Source organism: Macrobrachium rosenbergii, chromosome 44 (genome assembly GCF_040412425.1).
Source record: "Macrobrachium rosenbergii isolate ZJJX-2024 chromosome 44, ASM4041242v1, whole genome shotgun sequence".
NCBI classification, from domain to species: domain Eukaryota; kingdom Metazoa; phylum Arthropoda; class Malacostraca; order Decapoda; family Palaemonidae; genus Macrobrachium; species Macrobrachium rosenbergii.
The window spans coordinates 1098007-1115710 of NC_089784.1; positions in this window are offsets into that span (position 1 = coordinate 1098007).

Below are 17704 nucleotides of genomic sequence, written 5' to 3' on the forward strand. Positions count from 1 at the left end.
CACACACATATGTGTATATATATATACAGATATATAGGCGTACATGTATAAATACATACATATATATATATATATATATATATATCTGTGTGTATGTATGTATGCATGCGAGAAATCGACATTGTCTGCCTAGCTTTAATAGAAACTTAATTCATTATTCTACTAAGAATAATGAAGAGGTCGAACAGCAAATATTTAATATATATATATATATATATATATATATATATATATATATATATATATATATAGACACACATATATATATATATGTGTATGTATATATATATATATATATATATATATATATATATATATATATATATATATATATATATATATATATATATATATCAATGTGTCTGAGACTCTCTGTGGGCTTGTAAATACGGTATAGATAAAGAGGAGGAGACTGCGTTCGTGATACTGATTAAAAATGTATTCTTGAAAGCAACATGAATCTTGATAGACAAGACTTAATAGGCATAACTAGTTTAATAAACGTTGTTGCACCGGTAACCACCCAAAGATGCCCAGGCGTAAATTCCTGAGCAAAGGAGCTCAAAGATAAAACTTTGTCACGCCAAAGTACATTCTAGAGACAGAACCGACTTGACGCTATTATGATCGTTCATCTCCCGTACTTTAAAAGCTTCTGAAAAGGGAAGGGAATTCCGCAAGACATTTTTATCACGTGTGTAACTCCTTTGGTGAAGACCGAATTTCCAACACGACTCGACATTCTCATAGTTTTCCCTCAATGGCGTTGTTTTGATTCTTTCTCCAAGCCTGGAGGGCCGATGAAGACCACCAAAGCTTGCTTTAAAGAGGCCGGATTTTTGTTGTTTGCTTGAAAAATGAATGATACAATTTGAAATTCGTGTTCCTTTCTCCCTCCCACTTTTTCTTAGCGGGGTGGGGGGGTTGGGTATGTGGATGGGGTACCCCTTAAAAAAAGTATTTTTTCCTTTCTTCTCTTAGTACCGGATACCCCTTATAGCTGCTGAATTATTTAGCTCTGACCAAAGGTTCAAATTCTTTGAACCATGCATCAGAGTTCAGGAATTGTTTACGGATACTAAAGGTTGGCGACAAGCAACGTTGCCCCCTTGTCAACCTGGCCGGTGGAATATGTCATCCGACAGTTTGATGGTCAGTACTTGGATGGGTGACCTGCAATTAAAACCGGAGGCCGTTCATGCCCTTGTGAGGGGCCAGCACCCTCACACGGAAAAATTGTAATGAAAAGCAGCGTACATTCTTGATCGTGTGAGGAGGGAGGGTGGGAGAGAGCCTAGCGCTCTCACATGAAAATAGCAATTGGAATCCTGCATCACAAATCAGGAATGTTCTTTGAACGACAATGAGTCTCAGATAGACACGTGAATCCAACAGTGGAAGAGAAGGTATAATATCTCGCAGGAAAATAGAAACATGTTTTTCGGAGCGATGCGGTAATTGGGATCCTCATCGCGCGGTGATTATCGTCCACGTCAAAACTGGACCTTTGCCTAAGGCAAAACAAGAGCTCGGCTTTGCGTTCAAAGGCAGATTTAGTAATGAATAGCGAGGGTTCAAGCGTTGGTGCTACGATCATCGCCGTTTGAAGTTAATATTTCACCGGGAAAGTGCTTCGTTGATAAGCCGCGAATGGTATTCTGCTCAAAAATAGTTTTCACTACCAACAGAGACTCATTGCTGCTCTCTCTCTCTCTCTCTCTCTCTCTCTCTCTCTCTCTCTCTCTCTCTCTCTCTCTCTCTCTCTCTCTTTACTCATTAGCTACCTACATACCTATTTAATCAGCGCATCAAAGGGCGAAAATGAGCAACAGAGATAATAGAATCTCTTTGAGAATTGCTATCACTGAATAAATCTTCTTCCACGCGAATATTAACATCAGAGATGAATGGCAGATAAAGCCGGTAATCTCCCCGTGACAGAAGGAAAAATGAGCCTTCCCGTTATTCATAAAGATATCAAAAAAAGTTAAGAATTTTAAACTGACAACCTTCTGACTTTAGTTGATACAATTAAATAGCTTAACTTTCGAGCAGAAATCACACCCTAAGTCACGAGACAGTATATTTGTCTCATTAATATATAATCTATGATATCGAAGACGACGAAAAATTCACTTGTTGAACAATGATGATAATCGAGATATTGATGGATGATATACTAATATAATTATTATTATTATAATGAGGCTCGTTGTTAACTTATGACACTTGAAGACGACAAACTTCTTCAATGATTATGTTAGTCAAAATATTTCGGGATATTATTATTATTATTATTATTATTATTATTATTATTATTATTATTATTATTATTATTATTATTATTATCCACAGCGTGCCGTCATTTTAAAAAGGTTATTAACTAGCCAGGAAGGTTACATAGAATAGAAAGGTTATAGATCCCATTATTATTATTATTATTATTATTATTATTATTATTATTATTATTATTATTATTATTATCCACATCATCAAGATTCCACAAAATACACAAGCAGTAATTTAACGTGAAAAAAGAATGCCCATAGATAAACTGAATTGCGAAAAGTGAGAGAAGAGATAACGAATAATGTAAAATGCGAATCAATTTCACAAATAGAGTAGATATGATAATCCTTGAACCTTGAAACCCGAGTGACATTTCTTGAAACGAATATTGAAATGAACATGGTGTTTTTGAAGTTGTATCAACGTTCCCAGGAAATAGCAGCGTTTTAAACTCCTTCCAAACAATCTTTCAATACTGCGGAAAGAAATGACATTTCTTTCGTCTTTGGCTTTTCATCTCCCGAATGCAATGCGCTGACATGCTTGACTGATCCTGGAAAATGAGGCTGGGAAAGACGACGCTCACCTCAAATGCCAGAGGTACGATCGTGTCTATAAGCGTTCGGGAGAAAAGTACATTTTATATTCTCTGTTGGGAAGTAAAATGAGTCCTCCTCGGAGAGCCGTTTCGTTGAAAATGATGGCAGTCTGTGCCGCATTCGGTTCAGTGTTTGTCGTCAGGCGGTAGATTGTGCAACCTCTCTAAATTCCATAAAGAAAACCCCCATATTTTCTGTTATTTGAAATTTTTCTGATGTTCCGTGAGGTTGCAGCTTTGCAAGGTCACAGAGGGTCAGGACCTAGCAAAGTATTAGTTGTAAGAGATTGGTCTGGTTTCATGGCGGCACAGGCTCTTTCTTCTGTAGCACCCCATAAGTTTTTTTTTCAGTCTTTGTAAAGAAGAGACGATAGTGTTAGTGATATTAAGAGAAAACTGGACAGGCAGAGTTACAACCCCATTAAACCTTCTGGGACCTGTCAGTGTGGAGAAAGATACACAGAAGTGACTCCCGTCCAAGGCTGACACACTTACAAGGGAGGCAGAAATGGATCTATTGTTAGGGCTTGTTCAGCAATAAAGGTTTGTCGCATTTGAAATTTCCACTGAAGTGCGAGGGTGAGGGAAAGGGAATATGTAAAGAAGGATATGGATCGTGCATTCGCGTGACTCACTCCAGTCGGTTTGCTGAACTTTGGTTAGCTGTTGAAGGGTGCAACGTAGTCTTATTTGCAGCCTTATAGGTCTTATGGGACCAAGTAAGGCATGTATTTTATGGCTGTTTGTGAAGGTGGCAAGTGAGATGTTCGGAGATTCGAGTTCTGTGTCGACCTATGCAATTTTGATGGCATCCGTCAGTAGGGTGTTCAGATTGGTAGAGTAGTAAACATTTCTTCTTGTCAAGTCGTGATGTGGAGGAGTGATGTTGCTCTACAAGAGTGGGTCACTGGTCTTCAGAATCTTATAACACATCATTAGGTTGATCTTGTCATCTGAGCAGGTGGTGTAAATATTGTAAGGGATGAATCTCCAAGGGAGATTGCACTCATTGAACTCTTCCTGCATGATACCTTCCAAAAGATCTGTACTAGTATTATGTCGTATCATTGCTATTACTGCTTTTCGTCCTTGGTGTTATTTGTTCATGGTGGTAATACCTTCTTTTCAGACTGACAGCTGGAGAAACTATTTCTGTAATCTCATCCTTCCATGATGAGCAGTAGGTGAGTCCCCATCTGATGAAAGAATCCGCCACCGATTTCATATAGCCCTTAGGGCACTCCCCGAGTCTGTAAAGGCAACTGCCTAGGTTAGTTGGTTTACTTTGGTTATTCCTTGATTAATTTTCAATCTTTTGGTGGCATTCATCATATCTTGTGTTATCAACAGTCTTTTGTGTATGATGTTCCTTTCAGTAAGAGACTCAGCGCGTAGTTATTGATAACGGTAGTTACTAGGCTAGTTAAACTAATTCTCATTTGCATAGTTTTTTGATTCCTTTTATAACATAGTAGGTATTATTGATTTCTTTCATTACCTCAAATATCAAAGATGCACAAGTTTCGATATACAGTTATTGAGATTGAGATAACTCCTATTATTATTATTATTATTATTATTATTATTATTATTATTATTATTATTATTATTATTATTATTATTATTATTATTATTATGGGAAAGCATTCAGATTGAATAAGTCGACAGTATGAAATTTTGTGCTGTTCTGCCGAAAATGACGAACGAATAATGGTGGATTAACAAACATTGATCCATGACAGGCTTCATCAAGCATTAATGTTCATGCTGTACAAGCAACATTGGCACGAAAGTTCAGGCACCATCTGTTGTGACCCGCGGCTATGCGAATGTCTTCCATTTATCTCGATTTAATTTATCGTTGTTTGTTCAGCCTGGCGCTTCAGAGAGACTGGAACAGTTTTGTGTGTTATAGGGCACAAATATTTAATTTTATGTACAGCTACTCAAAAGTCGTGTTTAGTGCACAACTTTCCTTTCTTCTAACGCTGACAGAAGCTTGCAGTCAAAATGGACTTTGTGATAAATGTGCGAATTTTTAATGTTATTTCTTAGTTGTCTTTCCTCTGCATTTCTCGAAAAACTTTGTAGTATAAATTGACTCTGGAATAAATTACTGAAGTATCATTGCATCAGTTTCACTTTTACTTACTGTTTGTCCTGGAAACGCTTCAGGGAAAAATTGTTTGTCCTGGAAACGCTTCAGGGGAAAACTTTTGTCCTGGAAACGCTTCAGGGAAAAACTCTTTGTCCTGGAAACGCTTCAGGGAAAAACTTTTTGTCCTGGAAACGCTTCAGGGAAAAACTCTTTGTCTTGGAAACGCTTCAGGGAAAAACTTTTTGTCCTGGAAACGCTTCAGGGAAAAACATTTTGTCCTGGAAACGTTTCAGGGAAAAACTTTTTGTCCTGGAAACGCTTCAGGGAAAAACTCTCTGTCCTGGAAACGCCTCAGGGAAAATCGCTCCATGAGGGTATGAAATTTTAACTTTATTTGTAAAATATCCCTGCTGTTTCTTTCTTAATGTAGGCATACAATGAAATTAGGCTCTAGAAGGAATGAATGTAATTCCAATAACATTCGAACGAATTTTCCATTCTAATCTTCGTAGCAGTACACCGCCTGGATTGAAACGGAAAACCGATTGCTTGCGATATCCGTTTGAAATTCTAAAATGCTCTTGAAATTGCCTGCCAGTCACTCACAAACACCGTGACAGTGCTTCGTAAGGCCATTTGCTGTTGTGTCCCGATATGAGGATGAGAGAGAGAGAGAGAGAGAGAGAGAGAGAGAGAGAGAGAGAGAGAGAGAGAGAGCTAAATGCGTGAGAAGAAATGCTCAACAAAACCATATTTTTTCTTTTTTTTTATCATTTTGAATGAGAAAGTTTCTTAAACAATCAACAATCGCCACCCAGCACAGCGTATCCTGCTAAGTTTCAGAAATATCTTTTGTATGTTTTTTTTGTTTTCTGTAAAAGAAAACTATTGAGATGGCTTTTTCTGTCCGCCTCAGATCTTAAAAACTACCGAGGCTAGAGGGCTGCAAATTGGTATGTTGATCATCCACCCTCCAGTCATCAAACATACCAAATTGCAGCCCTCTAGCCTAAGCAGTTTTTATTTGATTTAAAGTTAAAGTTAGCCATGATCATGCGTCTGGCACCGCTATAGGTGCCAACAAACAGGCCACCACCAGACCGTGGCTGAAAGTTTCATGGGCCGTGGCTGAGAGTTTGCACTATACACTGTACAGAAAACTCGATTGCGCTGAAGAAACTTCGACGGATTTTTTTTTTTTTCTGGTTGAAGGTCTGCCGCTACTTAGGTGCTTAGACTGGGTGCTTCAGTATAACCTTCCTGTTCTCAGCAAATACTTTGGGATGAGGTTGCTAGCCCCATGCCTTTTTCCTCTCTCTCTTTCTCTCGCAAAGTTTTCAAAGAAAATTTTTAACAAAAAAAAAAAGAGTGGATATTATAAAAAAAAATGAGCAATGGGAAAGAATTTCTCTGAGAAACAAAATTTACTACTGACATGAAAATAAACACAAACTTATAGAATTTCTTTTATAAAGTCATCTGAATGATTTTGCAAAACTCCGACAGTGAACTGTTTAGAAAAACTGATTCTTTTATGGTAAAATCTGCAAAGCGGTTGAAGCTGCCCGCCCCAGTCAGAAAAGAGGGGCCTCCTAAGGTAAAATAATTTAGGAAATGCTGAATTTTGACCCACTGGAACGAGAAGTATGAAGGTTAAATTCTCCGGTGCGCTACTTTGAATGACAAATGGAGAATTCATACAGTAAGTAAATGGACAAACTTTTTCGTTCTGACCTAAAAATATATGACATTTGGAAATGGGCTTTGACAGCCCAACACGTATTCGAAGTTGCTTTCTCGTGTGGAGTGGTGTCAAAAATCCATGGGGCTGAATAGAAAGGACCCAGACAGGAATTGTTTTTGTATCGTTTGCTTTCCCAGACGAAATTTATGTAGGCTTGTCTGGCAGACTTCCAGACAAGGGGCCCGCCCCCAGCAAGAGTTCGGTTCGGGAGATTTGGGGAAACGTTTGGAATTTTGAATGTATATCTTATCTGAATTTTCACAACGGCACATTTTAAGCAAGAGAAGTCTTTGGTTATTTTAGTCATCGCTAACAGCTGTAACTAGGCAAGTGAAAAATGACCCGAAGTTTCTTCGGCGCAATCGAGTTTTCTGTACAGCCGCCACAGCGTGTCATCAAGACCACCGAAAAAGGCATCTATCTTTCAGTGGTCTCGGTGTAATGCTGCATGAGTCGCGGCCCATGAAACTTTGACCACGGGCCGGTGGTGACCTATCCTATATCGTTGCCAAAAGCACGATTATGGATAACTTTAACCTTGAATAAAATAAAAACTATACTGGCTCTCTCTCTCTCTCTCTCTCTCTCTCTCTCTCTCTCTCTCTCTCTCTCTCTCTCTCTCTCTCTCTCTCCTAGATTTACCTTGCCGGACACTTATATCAACTCTGCCTTAACCGAAGTTACAAGTCCTGGTGATAACATGATAGAGAATTGGAGTACTTTACGGTTTGAGTTACAGATTTTCAAGTCGAATTTATATACTTGAATTTCCACGGTCACGATTATCTTCATGTTGTTGAGTTAACAGCAATACTTATTTCCTCAGATTTAGGTGTTACCAATTTTTGCATGTTTATTATTATCATCATTATCATTTTCTTTTTCCCTTATTCATGAGTACCTACTTTCCCATACGCATGACTTATGATGAAACGAATTAAGGCATCTCTTTAACATATTTTCACATAAGTTATGATTATTGGCTTAATGCTGTGTAACCGACACCTCTCTCTCTCTCTCTCTCTCTCTCTCTCTCTCTCTCTCTCTCTCTCTCTCTCTCTCTCTCTCTCAGAGCTAGTGGTACTGCGATCAGTTAACAAATGAACAAACAGCATTCGATAAAGGGTTGAGGAATAATGTAGGCCTTGTTGGTATAAGTAGTGAATTAAGTTCCTGACTGGTAATCCAGTGCCGTTGTTCGCTGCTGCTATTAAGAAGAGAGGAAGAGAGAAGAAAATACACTAATAAACATGAACGATCAATGCTCCGTCACAATATCAGTAAATTACAGTAACGAACAGGAGGATAATCTAAGCGTGATGACATATATTATTCCATAGACCTCAGTCATGAAATCGATAAGACTCGCAAGTCCATTCAATATTCTATTGGCTAAGAACGCCCAGATCCAAGTCACTTCAAAGGCCGAGGAAGGAGTCGTGCTTGAACAACTTGGAAAGTGTTTTGATAGTGCTTCTCGCTGGAACAGGTCCCTGGCTTCCATTACCGGCGTCTGGAAGTTCTCCTGGAAAGCCGAAAAACTCACCTGCTCGACGTGAGTTTCTAGTGTTGGGAATAATGTTTTTCAAATTACATTCACTCCCAGTCGAGCCTTCTTCCGTAATTATTAATATATTACCTTCACCAAGTAGTTTATTTGTTGTTTGCATGTTTGTCAGCTTGTTAACGGGACTTCTGGAAATGTTTTCAGTGTATTTTTACGAGATTCCATCCGAAGTCGGACCCGGTAACGGTAACAAGTTGTTATAGGTTTTGGGGAAGATAGGCCTGCAGCTTTTGGGAAGACGGAAACTTTTGGAATATAGATTGCTCGGCTTATTAGTTTTCTGTAAAAGAAAACTATTGTGCCGGCTTTTTCTGTCCGCCCTCAGATCTTAAAAACTACTGAGGCTAGAGGGCTGCAAATTGCTATGTTGATCATTCACCTTCCAATCATCAAACATACCAAATTGCAGCCCTCTAGCCCCAGTAGTTTTTATTTTATTTAAGGTTAAAGTTAGCCATGATCGTGCGTCTGGAAAAGATACAGGACAGGCCACCACCATGCCGCGGTTAAAGTTTCATGGGCCGCGGCTCATACAGCATTATACCGAGACCACCGAAAGATAGATCTATTTTCGGTGGCCTTGATTAGACACTGTACAGTAAACTCGATTGCGCCGAAGAAACTTAGGGGCCATTTTTTTAATTGTTTCTAAAGTTCCAAGCTTAGGTTCCTAAGCCCTAGTCAGCATCGCTATGGATTTTGGGTACCAAATCTGGTATTATTAGTTTCCCAAAAAAAAGGCTTCGCTTGGGTCCCCGAAATTATCAGTTTCTGATAGGGAGACTTACGAAGGCGCTTGGCAACGGAAATGCACTCTGAGTAAGTTTTTTTATCTCTCTTATTATTGCTGTTATCGTTGTTATTTTGCTTTTGCGTATCTCATCTTGATATCATTGCTTTTCAAGTTGCAATCATAAGCTCTCCGTAGGGTGAGCCGGTAGAGCTGCGGACTGTCACTCGATGGGCCGGGGTTCAATTCCCCAGGCCGGCTGATGAAATGCTTGTAGTTAGAGGAATTTATTTCTGGTGGTAGAAATTCATTTCTCGCTATAATGTGGTTCGGATTCCACAATAAGCTGTAGGTCCCGTTGCTAAGTAACCAATTGGTTCTTAGCCACGTAAAAGAAGTCTAATCCTTCTCCTAGGTTCCCAGCCCTGGGAGAGCTGTTAATCAGCTCTTCAGTGGTCAGGTAAAACTAAGGTTTACTTAACTTTATTTCAGCTTAGTGTCTCTGGTATCCTGTCATTGCCACCACTAGTTCCTTTGCTCACCACTACTACCAGTGAAGTTACCGTTCCTGATGATGCTTGTACTTAAGCCACAGCTAGTTCCTTTGCCCCTGCTCAGGCAGTGGTGGGGACAGAAATTCCTCCCGTAATTTGTTTATAATTCTGTCATTCGTGTTCATTTTTTCTTATTTTTATTGACAGTACTGTTGACTTTCTCTGTATTTCTTTAACGTAATATTTCCTATCCCGCTTTGGACATTTTCATTCGTATTTTCAAAAATTAAAAATCGTCACGTTTTGGAAACGTTTTTCTTAGAAACGTTTTTCCTACTATTTTCGTTGTTTTTCAGCTTCCTGTGCTGCGTTGATCGTTTTCTATATAGCGTTCATAATTGTTAATTAATATAGATACTTATAGTTTTAATCACTTCATTTCTATATTCCTCCTTCGTTCTAAAAACGTTTCCAGTCATTTTAGTGTCTTCATCATTCGCGTCTATAGAATGTTTAAACGGAAATTGGAGCCGAGCTTTGAAATTCTCTTTTTCCTTCTTTTTTCCTTAACTCTTAACCTACCCCAAACAGATAATCACTTTTGATGAGCAGTTAGACCATTGCCGCCTTCGTGAGTAAACTACCACCTTTCCTCTCTTCTTTTCCGTTTCTTGTTTTCTTCCTGCCTGGGCTCGAAAAGGGCGTGTTGGGGGTGGGGGGGGGTATCCCACCCCTCAGCCTCTGGTGTTAAAATATATAAAAGATATTTAATGGTAACTCTTCGGCGAGAAGAAACAAAAATGACACTTCTTATAAATCTCTGAGGAAGTTTAAGTGCTTTCACAAATACCCCCGAAAGTTCCTTTCTTGGAGTTATGAATGATGAATGAGTGTTCATCTTTTATCTTCGATTTCCTACTCCTTTCTTTCGACTTTGTATTCTTCTCTCTCTCTCTCTCTCTCTCTCTCTCTCTCTCTCTCTCTCTCTCTCTCGTGAGAATTTGAGAGTTTATGCCAGGTCAGAACAAAAGATGGCGGTCTGGTAATGGGTTAGTCGTTGCGTTTTAAGAATAAAAACGTTGCAAAAATTTTCAACAGACCTTAGCGTCTGGATACAAGCGTTCATGGGTTATAGCTGAAGTTGAGAACCAAACAAAGCTCTCTTTTTGAGGGTGCCTCGAAAACCATTGTAAACGAAGAGACGTTCTGGATTTTTCTTGCTTGAAAGAAATAGCTTCCATTGTCACGTCAAACTCCGAAATACTAAAGAAAACAGAATTTCAAAATATGCTTTCATGACGTGTTTATTTTTCATTTAAGGTGTCTCTCATTTTACTTACAGTACGTCATGGCGTAACACACGATCTGTCTTGTTGTAAAATCATGCATTGTTACATCTTAAAAATCAACGTTCCAAATTTTGCCTGATACGACTGGAAGACACTTGAAATGAATCGTAATCTGTGTACTGAACCGTTCGCATGAGAATGACCCAAGTATTCCCGTTCATCTAATTTGTATTGACCTTACCAGCCAGCGTTCAGGAAAATCCTCGATTTTCCCTTACAGAATCACCAGCCGTCTTTAATAGACCAGAACGAAAAGGAGATAACGAAAAAGAAAGATGAAAGTTGGTAATAATGAAAATTATCATTCTTTGCGCTGTCTTGAGACCTCGGGGGAAAACCCCTATTCACAAATAATGAGCTTTAAAGGTCATTCGCTATTCTGTTAATATGACTTACTGTCGTGTAAAGGCTTCGTGAAAGGATCCTGAGAAGAAAGTCAGTAACAAAAGGTTTTAGATGTGAAGAAGAGTTAGCTTTAATGTAACTCAGATGTCGGACTGAGAACATGTAAATGAGTTTTGGTTGCATGCAGCGTAAAATTAATGTAACTTGATTATGAGTTTTTATAACACAAAATGAACTTTAGACAACAAAAGGGTGAGCTTACTGAAACTCAGATACAACATTTTCGTAGATAAAATAGAATTATAAAAGAAGAAATGAATGTTAATTGCAAGAAGAGTAACCCTGGCGTATGACAGATATAAAATGGAAACAGCAGAATTAACTGACGATGCCAGAATTTTAATGATACTTGGAATAGGATACAAAAAAAAAAAAAATGAATAACTACCACCGGATTGGAAGAAACAGAAATGCCCTCGTAATTTCAGGGCACAAGAAGAGTCGGTGGCATCACTGAGGCTTACAAAAGAAAATGAATGAAATCAGTTGAATTATTCATGAATTCCAAGACAGAGTTGGCCGTGGGCTGAATAGAAAGGTCACAGAAATTAAGATCTAAATTAACTTTCACATTATGCGTCGGGTCATTTATTTCCGCTGCCTGTTAACTGGACAGAGATTATGCATTTTTATCCTGAAACATTATTTCGTGCATTATTTGGCTGTTTTTGCAGAGGTTTGCTCTTGAAAGGTCTGAAGAGAAGACGACCTACTTTCTAAATTCTGTTAAGAGATAGAACAAAAAATCTTATCTTTTTATTAATGTAATTTTTGCATAAATTCTCTAGTTGTTAATATTCTCCGTTCTCTTTGCAGTACATGAATTATTATTATTATTATTATTATTATTATTATTATTATTATTATTATTATTATTATTAAAAAAACAAGCTTCCCGTTGAGTGTACAAAGTTAAGAAGAAATACTCTTGAGGCAAAATTATCGTACGGATAGTTTTCCTTTTGGAGTTCTCTCTCTCTCTCTCTCTCTCTCTCTCTCTCTCTCTCTCTCTCTCTCTCTCTCTCTCTCTGCATAAGACAATAAAAGCAAAAAATGTATCTATAATAATAAAATCCGAGTGGGTGACACGAATGGAGACATGACACAGCCACCCACCCAATGCAAACCGGTTTGTCCGCCCCAGGTGGGGGGGTGGGGGAACGGGAGGGTAGGGGAGAAATCCACCCCCCCTCCTGCAAACCTGTTTGTCCGCCCTGGGTTGGGGTGGGGTAGGTAGGGGATTGGGAGGGTAGAGGAGACAGCAGTGGCGGCCAGCGCACGTAGCGCGCACTAACAAGCTCGTATAATAATAATAATAATAATAATAATAATAATAATAATAATAATAATGTGTAAAAAACGCGTTCATTTAATTTTTTCCATTGCGCCGTCTTACAAGAAGCCGCGAGTTTCGTTCCCAGATTGTCCCTATGGAAATGTAATTTTGTCTCAGAAAATCTTTTACATTTCGAGCGCCCTGCCTCTTCCCCTAATGCGCCCAGTCCTATTTCTCAACTGCTGTCCGCGTAGGTTTGGTTTGCTGTTTTGATTCTGCCATTTTCATTAGTATCTCTCTCTCTCTCTCTCTCTCTCTCTCTCTCTCAACGCTGGTGGGTGTTTTAATCAGTCGAATGTAAAAGGATGTATGCACATATCGGTCAGATATTTTTTTATTTTCACATCATTATTTTACTCTTATTTTGTCCGTGTTTATTTTTCTGTACACAAGGGTGGCAATCGTGTGCGTGAATGTTGTGTGACCGCCAAATAATGTTGCTTGCCCTAGAGCTGACCTTTAAGCTTTTAGATTTAAAAAAATAACTTTTTTCCTCTTTTCATATATAGCCATTTCGTTCTGTGGAAGCTTACATAGCAATATAATGACCTATATATTATATACAGTATGTACTGTATATATATAATTATATATATGTATATAATATATATATATATATATATATATATATATATATATATATATATATATATATATATATATATATATATATATATATATATATATATATATATATATTCTCCAGGAGCACATCCTTGAATCCTATACCTTGGAAGAGAAACAGGATTCTAAACCCGGTCAGTAATCAAAATTGCCGTTGAATCATTAGCTACTGACCAAGTGGAGGAGGTAGGGGGGGGAGGGGCTAGCAAGATCACACTAAACCTTATTAATTAGATATTCAAAACATACAATAGACCTCAGGCTTGTTGCGTGAGCGACAAGAGGTCACAATGAGACCCGTGAGTCGAACAGTGGGGGACGGAGATTCAGCGTTTCAGGGCAAAGTACAATTAATGTTCTCGGAGCGTTGCGGTAATTGGAATTTTCACCCGGTGATTATCTTTTGCTTTGAAACCAGAGCTGTGCTTTGGGCAAAGCGAGAGGCAGCTTTGCGTTCAAAAGCAAATGCGGTAATGAACAGCAAGTGGGGAAAGTGCTCCACTGATAAGCACAGTGTTTTACTTTTCAAAAATAGTTTCCAGCATAAGCAAAGTGTTGATTGCTTTCTCTCTCTCTCTCTCTCTCTCTCTCTCTCTCTCTCTCTCTCTCTCTCTCTCTCTCTCTAAAATATATATATATAAATATATATATATATATATATATATATATATATATATATATATATATATATATATATATATATATATATATATATGATGTGATGTGTGTGCATGAGCTACAATAACTCTGAAATGCATCGAGCAATTTCAACCAAAATTGGTAAACATGTGACTTACTATCTAGGAATCAGCACTGGGGTGTAAGACATCACTAGCACCAAAGTGCACCAGAGGCCGGGGGCGGGGGGGGGATGGGGAATGGCTTCCCTGAAATAAGGCTGGTTCTGCCCGTGAAACGGGGCTGGGTATGCCCGTAGACTTAGTAACTTACGAATTTGTCGTAATTCTAATTTCGTTATACATATGACTTACTATCTGGAAAAGAACACTGTGGCACCAAAGGGGGTGGGGGTTGGGAAGGGGGTGACAGAGAGAGATTGAGAGGGAGAGGAAGTGAGAGAGAGAGAGAAAGTAGAGGGGGTGTTTGGGAGAAGAAAGAGGGAACAAGAGAGGGAGAGGAAGTGAGAGAGAGTAGAGGGGGTGTTAGAGAGGAGAGAAAGTGAGAGAGAGAGTAGAAGGGGTGTTAGGGAGGAGAAAGAGGGAAAAAGTGAAGGAGAGAGAGAGAGAGAGAGAGTAGAGGGGGTGTTAGGGAGGAGAGAGAGAGAGAGAGAGAGAGAGAGAGAGAGAGAGAGAGAGAGAGAGAGAGAGAGTGTTTATCAGTTGTCATTCAGAGTTTTCATGGGCAGCACCAGGTTGGTCAGCGTGTATGTGTATGTGTGTATAATATATATATATATATATATATATATATATATATATATATATATATATATATATATATATATATATATATATTGTTACGAAGTGTTCAAGCACCTGGTTATTACACAAATAGGTCAACAAATCTGTTGTACAAATGATAATACCAAAAGTTACCTCACATCGACCAGATACTTGAAACCTCATAACAAAGCTTCGACTGAATCTCTAAAGGTATAATGATCCCAAAAACTTACTTATCACTGGAGAAAATCAACGTAACTTTATCAAGTTATGGATGAGGTAATAATTATTAAGTTATATCCAGATTAATGGAATATGAGTTTCACTTCATTCAGCACTGTAGCTGTCTCTCTGGTTCTATTTTACCTAGATAGCCTAAGTCTTAGGTGAACAAACAGGAACATCACTTACCTTATACACACACTCATTAATGTCTGTAAGTACTGGTATTCAAAATGAAACGCTATGTTTTAAAAACTTTAAACAAACAGGTGTATTTCTAAGTTCAAAAGTTATATGTAAAGTTTACAATCTCAAAAGATTTACCATTAATGGACAACGGTGTAAGATATAAGTATCTCTTAATCAAGTTTAATTCACAAAACTTTGCTTTATCAAGAAAACAATCTGGTTATATAAGAATCAAACTATTAACTATCACTTAAGTGCCAAGCTTTTACCTGTTTCAACAATTACAAACAGTCACCAAAATATTACTGATTGAAATCCACATAACATTCTCCAAAAAATCTCTGTAACAGGTAGGCACTAACAAAATGCTAAGAAATCACCAGCAAAACACGGCAACAATAAAATCACAATAATATGATAGCACAGACATATAAAAATGCGGTACACAAAAACGAAAACACCACAATCACCAATAATGCGTTTAAAAACTACATCAATCTTTTATATAACTTTCCTTATAAAAAGAAAAGTCAGACTCACTTCTTTCTATGACTTATTCAAACATAACAATTCTCTTTTACCAAGAATGCCTTTTAACAAAACTCAAGTCACCACATTACCTTCAGTAAACATTACACCAATATATATCTCCTCTTCAACACTTGTACAAAATATTCCTGAATATCTTTTACAAAATTAACACATTCCTGGGGTGAGTTTAACAGAGCTTTTCAATGAATATTTTCTTGTTATTCCTGTTATATATAACAGGGGAGAGAGAGAGAGAGAGAGAGAGAGAGAGAGAGAGAGAGAGAGAGAGAGAGAGAGAGAGAGAGAGAGAGAATGTTCCTCTCAGAACCCTTTATACCAGACTGCCCTGTCTTTTACAAGACACTGTGGATTTAAGTCTCGTAGGCCGAGAATACACATAGGGTGTTCACACAGAATACACATGTATGAATACACATACACACACGTATACAAGGATACTTGTACACACGATCGGTTCGAAGCAAAACGTTATCGCTATGATTGACACTTCCTGGCCAGGGTTCACAAAAATCTTTTGTCAACCTGAGGGGCTGGGCAAATACTAGATATGAAACAACAGCACTTATTGGCTATTTCCCTATTCTCTTTCTTAAATTACGAATAGAACAGGCATAGGCAGAGTTAATACAGACGGAATAAGCACACAGTGATGAAAACATAACAGTTTAACTCGCCGACTGGGTGACAGTTCGTCAGATAACCAAAAGTAGATGTTTTTCCCCAAAGCACCTGATCAGATACAAAAGCTAACCTCTTCTCTCGGCAAACAGGATGTAGTGACCATCTGATAAGCTTTTCAAAATACAATTTCAAAAGATTAAACAAAAGGGGAAAAATATCCCACAGAATCATGAGTTTATATAACACACAACATATCTGTAAGAAAAGACATTTTAAAATCACGTCTTCACAACAAATGACGAATCTTGTAGCAAAAAATAAAAAATTTTCACAGGGACATTACAAACAATTACAAAATGGTTATAAATATTATATCACCTTTTAATATATATATATATATATATATATATATATATATATATATATATATATGTGTGTGTGTGTGTGTGTGTGTGTGTGTGTGTGTATGTGTGTGTGCGCGTGTCTGTGCAAATACAGTTTCATATCGGACATGGTAGGAATTACATTTCTATATTTTCGATGCTAATGTCATTTGCCTTTGCAAATAATAAATGATTCTGTCCCCTTCACAGCTCTCCTGATCTTAAATTTCCACTGACATTTTTCAGGAGCCTTGTAAATATTGTGGTAATTATTTGCCATCACACATATCACATATATATTTTTAGCCAAGGAATATTCTTATTTATAATGGTTATTTTCACTCAAAGACCAGAATTTTCCTGCATCTCACAAAATGGCATCGAGGAATTTACGTTTCAAAAAATCATTTTAAAGTCTTCTAAATGATAATATCTTGGTTATTTAAAAAAATGCTCTTTTTCAAATCCAGTAGAAATTATCGAGACTTTAATGTCTAGGTATTTTGAGGGTTTTTCATATTCATTAGAATTACCAGGAATCCGCTTTTTCTTTAATAACGGAACTCTTAGAATCTATAAAAATGACCGGTTATCGCTTAAGTAAATAGCTATCGATAGTCGTTCTGAGATGCCTTATTTATCTTTAATTAAAGCTCAGTACATATACCTTTCAAAAGGACATCACTTACCTTCGACCCAGCCAAGCTTGGAAATATTCTCCATTTTTAGTTTTCTGTGAAAGAAAACTGTTGAGATAGCTATCTGTCCGCACTTTTTCTGTCCGCCCTCAGATCTTAAAAACTACTGAGGCTAGAGGGCTGCAAATTGGTAAGTTAATCATCCACCCTCCACTCATCCAACATACCAAATTGCATCCCCCTAGCCTCAGTGGTTTTTATTCTATTTAAGGTTAAGAAAGTTAGCCATGACACTGCCACCACCGGGCCATGGCTGAAAGTTTCATGGGGCGCGCGGCTGAGAGTTTCATACTCGATTGCGCCGAAGAAACTGCGGCGCATTTTTTACTCGTTTTGTATGAGTAGGTTGCTTAGGCATACTTCCCTGTTTGCTATGTGACAGATAGGCTCAGCCGTTTTTTC